The sequence below is a fragment of the Malaya genurostris genome, chromosome 1 (assembly GCF_030247185.1).
Source record: "Malaya genurostris strain Urasoe2022 chromosome 1, Malgen_1.1, whole genome shotgun sequence".
Classification (NCBI taxonomy): Eukaryota; Metazoa; Arthropoda; class Insecta; order Diptera; family Culicidae; genus Malaya; species Malaya genurostris.
The window spans coordinates 35,506,856-35,521,136 of record NC_080570.1 but is presented as its reverse complement, the minus strand read 5'-3'; the positions used below and the strand labels follow the sequence as shown (position 1 = coordinate 35,521,136).

The 14,281-nt window shown below is 37.0% G+C and overlaps 1 protein-coding gene and 1 long non-coding RNA gene across 2 annotated transcripts in view; both read right to left on the bottom strand.

Moving 5' to 3' along the window:
* Positions 1-14,281, bottom strand: part of LOC131436936 (uncharacterized) — a 73,278-nt gene that overhangs the window by 24,915 nt on the left and 34,082 nt on the right. The window lies entirely within an intron of this gene.
* LOC131436947 (uncharacterized) lies at positions 1,804-2,801 on the bottom strand. The gene is made up of 3 exons (XR_009230678.1): positions 2,723-2,801; positions 2,417-2,629; positions 1,804-2,347 (listed from the first exon to the last, which is right to left on the bottom strand). It is a non-coding gene; the product is annotated as an uncharacterized LOC131436947 (long non-coding RNA).

The following is a 14,281-nucleotide window of genomic DNA, read 5'->3' as shown; positions in this document are numbered from 1 at the left end:
TTGAAGCGGATGTAGGATTTTGTAGACGTAAGAAGTTCCTCATCCCAATCTTCATTTTTCAAAAGTTTCTGCAAACAAATATCAGACACATGAGGTTCTCCGGAGAAATAGTAATTATCGTTGATTCCAACCCGGCACTGTCTCATTGGGTCGACTCCAATTTGCAAGTTGTGCTACATCCGTTTCCTATTATCATACCATCGTCATCCATATCATTAAAAAAGAAATATTAATTCGTAATAACTTGAGCTATTTGCCGAAGTACGCAAATAGGAATTGAAGTTGTTATAAAGGGTGATTTTTTAAGAGCTTGAGAACTTTTTTAAACAATAAAACGCATAAAATTTGCAAAATCTCATCGGTTCTTTATTTTAAACGTTAGATTGGTACATGACATTTACTTTTTGAAGATAATTTCATTTAAATGTTGACCGCGGCTGCGTCTTAGGTGGTCCATTCGGAAAGTCCAATTTTGGGCAACTTTTTCGAGCATTTCGGCCGGAATAGCCCGAATTTCTTCGGAAATGTTGTCTTCCAAAGCTGGAATAGTTACTGGCTTATTTCTGTAGACTTTAGACTTGACGTAGCCCCACAAAAAATAGTCTAAAGGCGTCAAATCGCATGATCTTGGTGGCCAACTTACCGGTCCATTTCTTGAGATGAATTGTTCTCCGAAGTTTTCCCTCAAAATGGCCATAGAATCGCGAGCTGTGTGGCATGTAGCGCCATCTTGTTGAAACCACATGTCTACCAAGTTCAGTTCTTCCATTTTTGGCAACAAAAAGTTTGTTAGCATCGAACGATAGCGATCGCCATTCACTGTAACGTTGCGTCCAACAGCATCTTTGAAAAAATACGGTCCAATGATTCCACCAGCGTACAAACCACACCAAACAGTGCATTTTTCGGGATGCATGGGCAGTTCTTGAACGGCTTCTGGTTGCTCTTCACTCCAAATGCGGCAATTTTGCTTATTTACGTAGCCATTCAACCAGAAATGAGCCTCATCGCTGAACAAAATTTGTCGATAAAAAAGCGGATTTTCCGAATGGACCACCTAAGACGCAGCCGCGGTCAACATTTAAATGAAATTATCTTCAAAAAGTAAATGTCATGTACCAATCTAACGTTTAAAATAAAGAACCGATGAGATTTTGCAAATTTTATGCGTTTTATTGTTTAAAAAAGTTCTCAAGCTCTTAAAAAATCACCCTTTATTTCGTATCTGGCCGATAATATGATCGACAAATCTATTGTAGTCAGTCTCATTTAAAATACTTCTTTCGAGGTTTTCCAAAATATTCGGAAATATTTTGGCCACTTCATATATACTTTATGGGTTCGATGTTAAGTAACCTATGTTGCATCAAGCTAATTATATAAAATTACCTATTGCGGAAGGATTTTTCAAAGATATTACAACATTTGGTGAATATTTTTACAAAGTGTGCCAAAATAAAATCAATCCTAAAGTGGGCCAAATACCTCTGTTACCAAATGTTACTCTATCAATTGTTTTAAAGCCGAAAAGTTAGAGTCCAGATGTCGCGCCGTAGGGTTTTAATTCCGTTCATGTTGTTGAATACCGCTTTTTTACAACATCATTGAAGTTAGCATTTCCTATATGTTAAAAAATCAATGCTTCATAGTTTTAAAATAATAAATTATTTATTGAAATTAAAAATATGATTTGGATTTGTTGGACGACGTAGTTCTTTACCATTTCAGTTTAGTTAGAGAACAAAAATATTAAAAACGAGCAAATTGTTAGTTTACGACAGACCCCGTTTCAAAATACGGGTATCAATAATCGTATTGCAAATTACACATTTTAAACTAGTGAATTCGACGGAGTATATGGGCGAATAAAATAACACATAAGCACCAAATTTACGTGCGCACGCCACAAATGAAAAAAAAATTAAAACCGACAAGCAATATATACTACTTAGCCCAATCATTCTTTCAATGCAACCTTCCTGCAGCCCTTAGCTTTCCTTTTTTCTATTAACTAATCACATAAATTAGTTCACAACTACCTATTTGTATATTGCTAAGTCTGGAGAGATTTCAGTTAGGGGGCAACGATTTTCATCATCGCTAAGCAAATCCGCTTTTTTAATCGCACTTTTACAGCTGCCTCTTTAGAGAGGAATTTAAGCCACCAATCGAGGATACTATCCCCGCTAGCAGTCTTAGTTTCTAGTGATTAGGGTAGACCCTTTTCATTACTGCAGCTGGGTAGCTTGCGATAGGAACCGGCAATGTTCTCGATGTCGTCCAACAGGTACTGCTTATCATCTGCTTTCGATGATGCCTTCTGCAGAAGATTCGTATCGAAACAGGGCTGAAAATGAAAACCAAAATTTTTGATAAATCTAGATTAAGTCCGATAGAGAACAATTGCTTATAATACCGTTTCGCATACGTTCATATTGCAGCAATTTTCAATCGTAATCTCACACTGCGTTGCGGGTCTCGATGCGATTTGCGTATGATTAGTCACTTTGAATCGTTTGGTAATACGCGGCCGGCCTTCTTCGTAAAACCGGCGAACAAGCCAAAGGATTATCAAAAAAATTAAAAAGGCCAAATACCTCTGTAAAAACGGCGAACTCTGATACCGGCGCTGGAAATAGATGAATAATTTTCTGAACATTAAATCCGTGGCAGTTATAGCGTTAATGATATTATTCATTACAAAATATTTCATATTACTTACCCAGAAAACGTAAAGGTCTAAGTTTTTCCTGAACTTACGAGTTTAGCTCTTAGCTCACGAATAGCGGCCATTCAATGGCCCACAAAGTTTGACACAAACAGCATTGCACTGGGGAAAAACACTTTAATTTAATAATGCGCGCCATAGTGTAATATCACACAATTTTAGGGGAAGTATAGATGTGCATTAATTTCAACGTGTTAATAAATCCAAGCGTCTAATAACACGCATTTCATAGGACAGAATTTTACGCGAACAGAATTACATAGACGTTCTCATGCTTGATATTACATTATTTGATGGAAATTTTTTACTATATAACTTCGATTGTGATATTATGTCGATTTGCATACAAGATTCAATCAATTTGATGTTCATTAATTCAGTACGTTGTTTTGTTGTAATAATAGAAGATTAGGGTATTATCGCTATTGAAAAATGCAATATTGTCTCCAATTAACGATTACGTCTTTATTTCAAGCACATTAGTAGAAATTACATCGAGGATTATTACAACTTTTTTTGCTGTGTAGTTCAGAACCTGCTGAAGCAGTAACCGGACCGGTTTCCGTGCTGTCAATCGTAGTGGGCGGTGAACGCGCCGCATTTGTGAGCATGGACCGTTGTCGTCACGTAGCACAAAGGAGTGAAAGGGCAGGCTTTCAACTGCTAGTCAATGTGGTGTATTATTTTGACGTTCATTAGTTATTGATAATGTTTTTTTTACCACCCTGTCAATTGTGACAGTTACGCAATGGACTGCTAGTTACGGGGACTAAATCGAAAAAAAATGTAAAATTGGTAACTTTGTTAGTGATTTTTGAATCAACAGAAACCTTTTGGGTTAGACAATTCACTCGTTTTTATTGCTGTTATTAACGTCAGAACAGGACAAATGACGCAATCTCAATCGTCAACAAAATTTCACAAACTATATGCAAGCCAGAGTATTACTCATAAAGCGTAGTTTTTTAATTTGTATAAATATTAGTTATTTTATTTTTTTCTTGATGCTTCGTCTCCGAGTTTTTGATGTCTAGCAGTGCAATTTGACTTGGTAGTTGAACTAGCGCAGTAAAAAAACCATTTCCCTATTTCACACAGTTGAAGATACTTTATGAAAACCATAATAGTGAAAAGCTTTTGTTCAAAAAATATTCTGGTCTTTTTAATTAAAAAATATCTTTCATGATATTAGGAGTAACGATATAATTCAGCTTGTTTTTTGCGGTGAACATGCATTTATTTTTGTTTTTTTTTTGCAATGACTGAGTGGAAACGTATATTGGAGAAGCCAAATGAATGAAAAACTAACAGAAAAGATGATTTATTGGAGAAAGATACGCTCGGAACTAGGACTCGAACCTGCGTTCTTATGCATTCCGTGCATACGCGCTACCGTTTCTCCACTCTGAACCTTGTTATTAGACACTCTAAAACGCAGTCAGACGTGATAGAACGTACATCGAACCTGGTCTACATCCGACCAATACCATACATCCAAACATCTTCTCTGTCCATCAAACATTAGTCTTCTCGCTTTATATCTGTTCTTCCGCTCAAGCAATTTATTTCAAATTGCAAAAAAAAAGAATTTAAATTATTAATTAAAGTACCGTCCATCACTAGTTACTATTTTTTCCCAATCGTCTCGTCTGCCAGTTTTCGATTTCTGCAGTTGAAGCCAGTTTTCGATTTCTGCGAAAGAAGTAAACCGATGACCTGCCAGATCGTGCTGCATCCATCGGGACAACCAGTAATCAGAAGGAGAAATGTTGGGAGAATGCGGCGGGTGAGACAGAGGTCAAGCGTTGTCATGCAGGAGAATAACTTCATCGTGTCTTTCATTGCATTCCATGTCTTCGACCCTACATATTTGACTTTGGATTTGATGTTGAAGTCGATGGCAACAATTGACCAGGCATAGTGTGGTATTTTTTCTTCTTGAGGTTATCACAGAATATTCATGTTTCATCCCCAGTAACAATTAGATGTAAAACCCCTTTCTTCGTTATCTTCGAATCAGCGGCTCGCAAGTGATAAATCGCCTTTGAATGTTTCTCGGTTTCAGTTCATAAGGCATCAAATTGCCTTGCTTTTGAATCATCCCCATGGATTTTAATCATATAGAAAATGATTTTTGAATCACTTCCAATGATTCTGCAAGCTTCTCTTGCGTTTGACTCGCATTTTCATCGAGCAATGCCTCCAATTGTTTGTCTTCGATTTTTTTTTTTTGGTTTTCCAGAGCGAGGCCTGTCTTTAACGCTTAAATCTTCATTCCAGAAACATCGAAACCATTCCATACATGATTTATCCATTGGACCATTATCACCATAAACATCAACAAGCATTTGTCGCGCTTCAGCTGCATTTTTCTTCCAATTAAAACAGAAAACTAAAACTTTCCCCAAATGCTGCTTAGTTAACATAAAACTGCTTCTAAATTAACACTGTGAAAAACAAAGTTAAAAAAAACTCGAAGCAATACAAACTGAATATTAATGACAGATGTATAACGTCTTGGAACCGGAAAAAAAGGTATATATCATTCGACTCAGTGCGTTGAGTTCTGAAATGTTTTCTCGAAGATGATTGGACTGATTTTCACAAGCTTGGATTCAAATGAATGCTAGAATTCATTAAATTTCTTGGGATTTGATTCATGTTTTCGAAAAAACAGACTTGTTAAAGGTAAAATTTCAAACCGTCATTAAAAGTTACGCTGCAGAAAACGTAACACGAAATCTAAACTGGGTTTAAAATTATATCGATTCTTAGGTCTTTTTTGTTGCTAGTTGAAAAACACGACTGCGAACTTACCTGATCCCGTGCTAGTACTAGAAATAGTTATAAAAATATTCATTTCGATTTATCTTTATTCCTTGTTGTACGTTTTACTATTTTGTTGTGATGATTTTTTACGTAGTTGTGGTGGTTAAATGATGCGGATTTACGACTTTAGATAGACTCGAATGAATATTATTGTATATTTGTGATGTGGCGAAATTTTTTTAGGAATACATATTATTCATAGGTACTCAAAGGTTTGCTAGTTGAATATCTGTTTTACTCGAACTATTATTGTTACGAAGTTTTTTTTTCATATATTCTATGATTATTATTGCGACCATACTAATGAGATGACTATTGGTGTATAGCAATAATATTTTAAAGAAGTTTTAACCTTAAAGTCATTCGCCTCTTCGTGCCAGAAAAACTCTTACCCTATTTTCGGTGTTGGGAATTGAACCCAGGTAGGCTGCATAAAAGGCATCGACTAAGCCATCACACTATATCCATCTTCTAATATTGTGTTAAATATCTCTCGCAATTTTTGGTTCCGGAAGCGGTAAAGTCGATGTGAGTTTGTTAGAATAATGTCGTTTTTGCTTGATGCCAAACCCAACCTAGTTTCCACCGTAACTGCTGTCAAATCATTTGTTTGAAGCTAGTTTCGAACCTAGTTTTAACATCGTTGAACTGAAAATCGACTCAGTTTCGAACCCGGTTTTTATATCAGGTTTGCTCAGATCCCAGTTGCGTTGTGCGAAATCAATAAGCTTTGTTAAAAATGTTTGTTTGGTGAAACTACCCTGGGTCAGTTTCAGTTTTCCCAAGCGAAAACGAAATAAGATCTAAAAATTGCAGATTTCACAAGCATTTCATGGATCAAATAGAAAAAATCAGAGTAGGCTGTGCGCTAGAGTGGACGGAAAAACATCTCACGTGTCATTTTTTCGTATAGTTTACAAAAACGTGGAAATTTCGTTTTCTATTGTATTCAATTGATTATTCGTTTTCATTGTGATCGGACACTATAAATGAAGGTGCCGTTGGTTCGAAAGAATACCGTCAATTGTGCTTTTTTTTTCTCTTTCGAACATCTCGACTCTGTGGCCACTCCTAGATTAAGGATTACTTATTAAGGGTTATTTCTTTCTACTGTATTCCAATTTAAGTTTCGGTTTCTATGCCATAACAAGCCAGAATTGCATGAGTTTCTCTGTTTCTACTTTCACTTTCTTCTTTCTAAAAGAATTCTTTATGTAATTCATTCAGCTTCTAAGAATAGTTCTATCTGGAAAGATTCTTTTCTTTCTTCATTTCTCGGCTTTTAGGATTATGATTGGAATGATGAAAATCATCTCTCACAAAAATGCATTAAAATTACAATGTTGATATTGTAGATGAATCTGCCTTTCTGCTTCTGCGGTTTATTGAATAAATAAAAACAAAAATTCTACTCGAACAAAAATTTTAGAGTTGTTGTTACAAACAATAAGATCTAAGATGATGCATGCACAAAGTATGCTTTTCGTGAAACCAACAACTGTTTTCAAATGTAACGCATCATTTCTTACGCTACTCATTACACCAGTAAACCACTGTCGGCTAAGCTGGTTCGAAATTACCTGTAATCGTGCAACTTTTTCTGCCCTATACCGGTATAGCACCGGTGCAATAGGAAAAAAACGAAAACTCCACTACTAAGGCCACGCCCACCGACGCAAAGTTAAAAGCATGTAATTTTGTGATTACGCGATGTTGTTCTGTTGAGTCATTTCTACCGCAAAGATCGATAGCAGATAGATTCAGTTGGGAAAATTATGGTAAATAATCATCGATTTGCAATCATTACCGATGATGATAATTTGTGATATAGATTTTCTATAATGACCACTATTGATCCTAACATTCTGCGATCGCACTATCGGTGATCAATGAATTGCATGTACGAAAATCGTTGCCGATTTTCCGGTACAAGAAAATGGTGGTATTTTTCAACTTTTGTTGTTCGTAGTCGTAATTTTATGCAATCCTTGTGTTGACATTCTCCTACTGGAAAAGTGCCAACTCGCTGTACATCAGCACATTTTTACCGGCTTGCTTGGATTCTCAGAATGGAAGTAGGCCAACAGCATAAAAAAAGTGCTGGAGATGTCTGTTGAATTTGCAATTGTGGTTGACTAGACACCCAATTTTCGAGTCTGGTGAACATTCCATTGGCGCAACTTTGAATCAGGGAATGAAGAAAATCCAATCATCGCCGCAATTGTTCCGAGTACGTTTCGGCAACCCGTTTGATATTACCACGGTTACCACGGTTCGAAAAGGATATTATCTCGTATCGGCAATCGACCGAATTGTGATCAAAATCATGTGCATTAAGTTTTTGCACGTCGCACCCAGTTTCAGTTCGATGCTTCGTGGGCAAAAAATTAAACGATGCCGACCTAAAACAGTAGCCACCAGCTCTTTGAATTTTACTACATTGCATTCCACATGCATTGGCATAAGCGTGGAACACATCACGAATGGCTAATTAAATGTTTAATGGCCTGACCAGCAGGGATGTCACTCGTGCCGATTTATAACGAACTTTGAATTTACTGGTTTAGTTCATTATATTCGCGACAACACAGAAACATTTAGCTCTTTCGTAGTTATAATTCGAGTAATAATTGACAAATAGACGTCATTCACAAATTATGTCCTACTTTAAGCCGAGGGAAGGGAGTTTTGAATATTGTAACGAATTAGGACAAAGGGGGGCAAAATGTTGGCACGTAAGTTTTTCTTTTACGGAAAAATATATTTTGAGGTTCAATTTTTACAATTTTGTATGGATCTATCTTCTAATTTGCTAGAAACACGAGAACAGCGAAAGCATTAGTAAATCATTTAATTTAGAATTGTGGATTTAGATTTCAAAATTTCCTTATTTCTATCTTCTCTTCGTTCTATCCACAAATACATTTGCTCTTGCTTTTTCTCCGATGGCTGAACCGATTTCAACAAGCTTTTTGCGGCGTGAGTCATGTTCGAATATCAAACTGTGAACACTTCTGGTTCCGGAGGAAGAATGGTATAAGAAACGTAAACGACAAAACGTATTACCGCTAAATTTTCTCGGATATGGGGACGAACGGATTTCGGTAATAATCTTGAGCCCAAATTAATGTTTAGTTCCGTTTTTGGAGTATTTAACAAAACATGCACAATACACTGAGGTATTTTTTTACGCGATTTTTATGCGGGTTTTACGCGGATTTCCATATAACGCGTTTTTTTTACCTGAATTTTTAAAGTTATCCGGTTTTCCTGTTTCTCTTAGAGTTGCATGAAACGTAGAGATCTGTTATCCCGAAAAAATAACGCTTCGTAACGCCTTTAACTTACAAGAAAGTAACGCATGTAACGCTCCGTAACGCCTATAACTTACTTAAAAGTAACGCATGTAACACTCCGTAACGCCTTAACTTGCAAAAAAGTAACGCATCTAACGCTTCGTAACGTCTATAACTCGTGAAAAAGTAACGCATGTAATGCTTCGTAACGTCTATAACTTACAAAAAAGTATGTAACGCTCCGTAACGTCTATAACGTGCCATTTGAGCCAATTTGTTCTGATTCTGAACGCATGTAACGCTCCGTAACGCCTATAACTTACTTAAAAGTAACGCATACAACACTCCGTAACGCCTTTAACTTGCAAAAAAGTAACGCATGTAACGCTTCGTAACGTCTATAACTCGTGAAAAAGTAACGCATGTAACGCTTCGTAACGCCTATAATTTACAAAAAAGTAACATATGTAAAGCTTCGTAACATCTGTAACTTTAAAAAAAGTAACGCATGTAACGCTTCGTAACGTCTATAACTCGTGAAAAAGTAACGCATGTAACATTTCGTAACCGTACCGCCTTTAACTTGCAAAAAAGTAACGCATGTAACGCTTCGTAACGTCTATAGCTCGTGAAAAAGTAACGCATGTAACGCTTCGTAACGCCTATAACTTAAAAAAGAGTAACGCATGTAACGTTTCATACCGCATTTAACTCGCAAAAAAGTAAAGCATGTAACGCTTCGTAACGTCTATAACTCGTGAAAAAGTAACGCATGTAACGTTTCGTAACCGTACCGCCTTTAACTTGCAAAAATATAACGCATGTAACGCTTCGTAACGCCTATAATTCACAAAAAAATAACATATATAACGCTTCATAACAACTATTATTTTTTTAAAAGTGACGTTTGTAACGCTTCGTAACGTCTTTAACTTACCAAAAAAGCAACGCATGTAACGCTTCGTAACACCTATAACTTACAAAAGAGCGACATATATAACACTTCGTAACACCTATAACTTCCTTAAAAGTAACGCATCGTAACTCGTTTACCGCAGTAATCTAACCCTTCTAACGGTTTTTATTATTCATAGTTTCCACAAAATAACTCATGATTTGTAACCCTCAATTTAAGAAAATGTTTCGCTTTCTAGCTTCTTTAACTTAACGTTACGCTTCTTTTAATAAAGAAACTGTTGATCTTTTAAAGAGATCCAGTTGTGAAATCATTTTCCCACATCTTCATAATTGGTGTGGTACACTCAGCGAATGCGTGTGACATCGATGAAAGTAAATGATAGTCGGAAGGGGCCAAGTCTTTTGAATGTGGCATGTGTGACAACATTTCGCTCAATGTTTTTCGCTCTGTCATTCAGCTCATGAGGAACCCATTTTCCAACCTTCTGAATCGTTTCCGTAATGAGTAAACGATCGGAATTAGCTTAGCAACTAACGTCTACTCTTTTCGCCATTTGTTTTAGACTTTGGTGTATCGTCTTCGTTCAACGATGTAGCAATATAAGATAAGGTTTCGACTTCTAGTATTCTAGTATGGTTTAAGTAGCTTAACGATTGTATCAAAATTACGAAACAAACTGAACAATGGGAAAAGTGTGACAGCGACAGACAGCGAAAATTACCAACATCGAAAAGTGATGCCTACGCACTATCGCAGTTGGCTACGATTTTGTTTTTTTCCTCCGTGATGTGATCAGTCAAATTTGTCATTGTATTTTGTGTTGACAGCGCCTACGACTATGCCACTCGAGAAAGTGTGAAATAAGACAAATTATACACACTTTTGCCACACTATCTGCGGGAGAGTGCGTTGAAGATCTTCTTTTCTTTCGGGGGTATCTAAATCTGAGACGGATGTTGTTTTTTTTTGTGTGTATGGAACTACTAGACGAAAGTAAAACGAAACCAGCAAGCAAGTGGTGGTCAGAGTAATAGCCCCAGGGAGATTTTAATTTAGATACCAGCATTTAAGTGTGCAGACCGATTTTTTGTCGATGGTTTGCTCTCCCTGAAAGTGCTTTAAGAGCAGGTTATGCCATCGTAGAAATTGTATTGTGGCATTCGAAAACAGAAAAAAAAACGTTTTGTTCGGTTTCTATATTTTTTCGGATTTTTTATCTATAGAAATGGAGTAAAAGGGTTGTGAGTAGTGTCAATGAATTATTCATGATCTACGTTCATTAACGAGTGAGACAAAATATTCCGACTGAAGAAAGCTTTCACTTTCGAAAGCAAAGTAATCATAGGTACCCACTCTACAACGTTATCATAACAAAAAAGCATTGTCGGTAGTCGGTGGTAATTCTCACACAGGTCTCTGTCGCAAAGCTTGCTATGTTATGATTGTTCAGGGCAACTGATTGGAAATTCTTGATGTATGAAAAAACTAGATCCAAAACTGATCAAGCGCTTATCCAATGGCTCTTAACAAATGATCGGATACATATGTGATCCGAGTTCTTCCGTACCAGGCTGGGAGAACAAACTCTTGTCGGTCTGAAAAATAACAAACATCTCGTTCTTGACTTCCTGAGTACATCGCAATAAATCAACCATCACTCGCCACTAGCCGGGCCACGATCACGTTTTCCTACATATAATAACATTCGTAGCGGTCTGATTTAATCATTTACTTAGTTTTTTTTTATTCCCTCCAACCACAATCTGAGCCCTTGTAATCTGTAAGTCATTTTCCTCCGGTCATTTAAGGTATCACAAGGCCGGTTCTGTCTAACGTTGAGTGCACCACTTATTCTGAATGGATGGAGTTTGTTTTTTTTATCTCTCTTCGCCAACATCAGAGTGATATCTTCTTCAATTCCGGCTTCCCCAGTTTTCGTTACAATCCACGGTTTTACCATAGAATAATCCCTTTTTCATGAGAACCATCTGATCTGCCCGGTGAATAAAACAAGCACCGAGAGATAGTGTTTGTGTGTGTGTGTGTCATTACACCATTCAGTCCGCCATGATGACTAGCCATTACACCCTGCAGGTATCCACACCTTAACGAGACAAAACGCAGCCTACTGCTTTGATCTGCACCGCTGGACGATGATGACGACTACGACGACGGCTTGTGGATTGTGGTGGGTAATTCAAAGTGTGCTGAAATTGCGCTCCCCGGGGTGAAGTGTTAATCAGTGTGCGCCACCACCGACGATCGTGCAGGTTATCAGACTACGGACGCAAACTACGAGACGAACATGAGCGGTATGCTGTGAACAGCGACAAGGATGCTAATTACCATACGATAATTGCCAAGTCAAATTTTTTGACACGAACGATGCATAGAATTTATGCGTGATCGGAGCTGGGTGGAACTTACCTCGTCGTGCGGTACTTGAATTTACGCTTATCGCAAGCCTTGACTCGGCTGAGTGGGTTGAAAATGGGAGTGATTGTTCGGTCGGATTACATCACACTGCCATTCTAGAAGTACCTTTATTGGTAAGGACATGAATAAATATCCAATAGCAGACAGCGAAAGTGTTTTGAAGATTCTATATAACTTTCTAGAATATTGTAACTACTCAGGCCAAAGGGGTGGTCCCATTTTCGACTCATCCATGAAAATGTACTGCTCTAACGACTAACCGATTGACACTTGTGCCTTTGGTAATCCGTTATAGGTAGATCGATATGCGATACCATACCGAGTATGTCATGATTCTTCAGTCATCCGTTGTACCATAGCAACAAAAAAAAACAACTCGGTGGTGACCAACTCGATAGGATTCAAGTTACTTCTGAGGTGGTCTTCGACCAAAAGCTTCGCGCCGAGTGCGCACGCCAACTCATTTTTTTTTAACGATCGTCTTGTGCACGTGCACTAAAATTGACTTCTTTGGTTAGCCCCAGACCTGCTAGTCGATCCTAGCCTAGCGGGCCTGACGACGACGACCACGATGATCGATAATGGGCCATAAAACTCAAACACTCCGCGGGTAATCAATTACGAAGATCCCACAACGACGCTATGAATCGAATTGGGCGATTTTTTTCTACAATATAATAGATTCTCTGCTGGACGCGGAAAGCGATACATTGTCTTAGTTTATTACGAGGCGAATATAGTATGAGAGTTTGGTTTTTAACGCAGTACGCCTACTGGGATTTTGTTGAAAACCAATAATGTTTCTGTTTCGAGAAGATATGTTTCATGGATAGAAATTAAACTATTTAATGTTTAGCTCGAACACTAACACGGCACTGTTATTATTGACGCTTTCAAAGTTGATATTTATAATTAAAAATAGAATATTTCGCCGATACCGTGCTTTATTTGATCACGCCGCACAGTGGTCCCAATCATGTCAAAACACGCGTTTTTTTTTCTTCAGTGCTTCTTTAAATCTAATCAAAGTTGTCATTTATCCACCTACAAAACAATTATTTTTCATGCAATACTATATAGAGCATTTATGTCTTTAGAAAAATTGTAGATCATGTTCAAACAAATAAACATGCCGAAGACATAATTACTTTAAATGCATTGGTGTCGAGATATGATGCACTGTTTATCAGAGGCCTCCAAAATCAAGTATTTTCATCAAAACTTTTTTCAATTATTATTTAGAATTTTCGAACGTTCTACAATTATATTTTAATTATCAAAATACATGTTTTTGAAAAACGACTGAATATTTTTAAGTTCACAAACTAAAAAGTTTTTGAGCAATTTAATTATAAAATACTACATATTCAAGTATCAATATCTCGAAAATGTGGAAATATGTGGAACCAATTTCAACAAAGTTTGAAAGTATGGTCAAAACACTATTAGAAAAATTAGTAGTCACAACTTAAATTCACTTAAATTTATTTGAAAACAAAAGCATGTTCTAACATAACCCAATATGCATGTAGCACCTTAACATACAGTTTTCATTAACCTTGCACCTTAAATTCAATATAGATCAAAGTAAGCGAGAAACGAAGAGGTCTCCTGATACAGTATTCCTAACAATCAAAAATGAAATACAAACCACTAAACAGATTAACAATATTTAATTGAAGAACAAGCTTTTGTCTGAAGTCTGCTCCTACTTTCTTGCATACTTTGGTAAATATTGAATTTAAGGTGCAGGGTTAATGGAATAGTGTTGAGGCAATTTTAGAAATTATTTTTCTTTTTACTATCGGTGCTTCCGTAATCAGGAACCGAGAACCAGCATAGCCGGAACCGAGTTGTTTGGTTGTCTATTGCCAATGGCTACCGATTGAAATAGTTTCGAGGGAAGTTAAGAATTTTTTTTACGTGTTTTGTTTCGCCGTTTCGAGGGACGGTGTCCAATTCGGATCCGGATGAAATTCGGAAGTTTTGTATGAGACCATGAAACCTTTCATTTGAATAAGTTGAAATCGGTCACGCCATCTCTGAGAAAAGTGAGGAAGTAATTTGAAATAA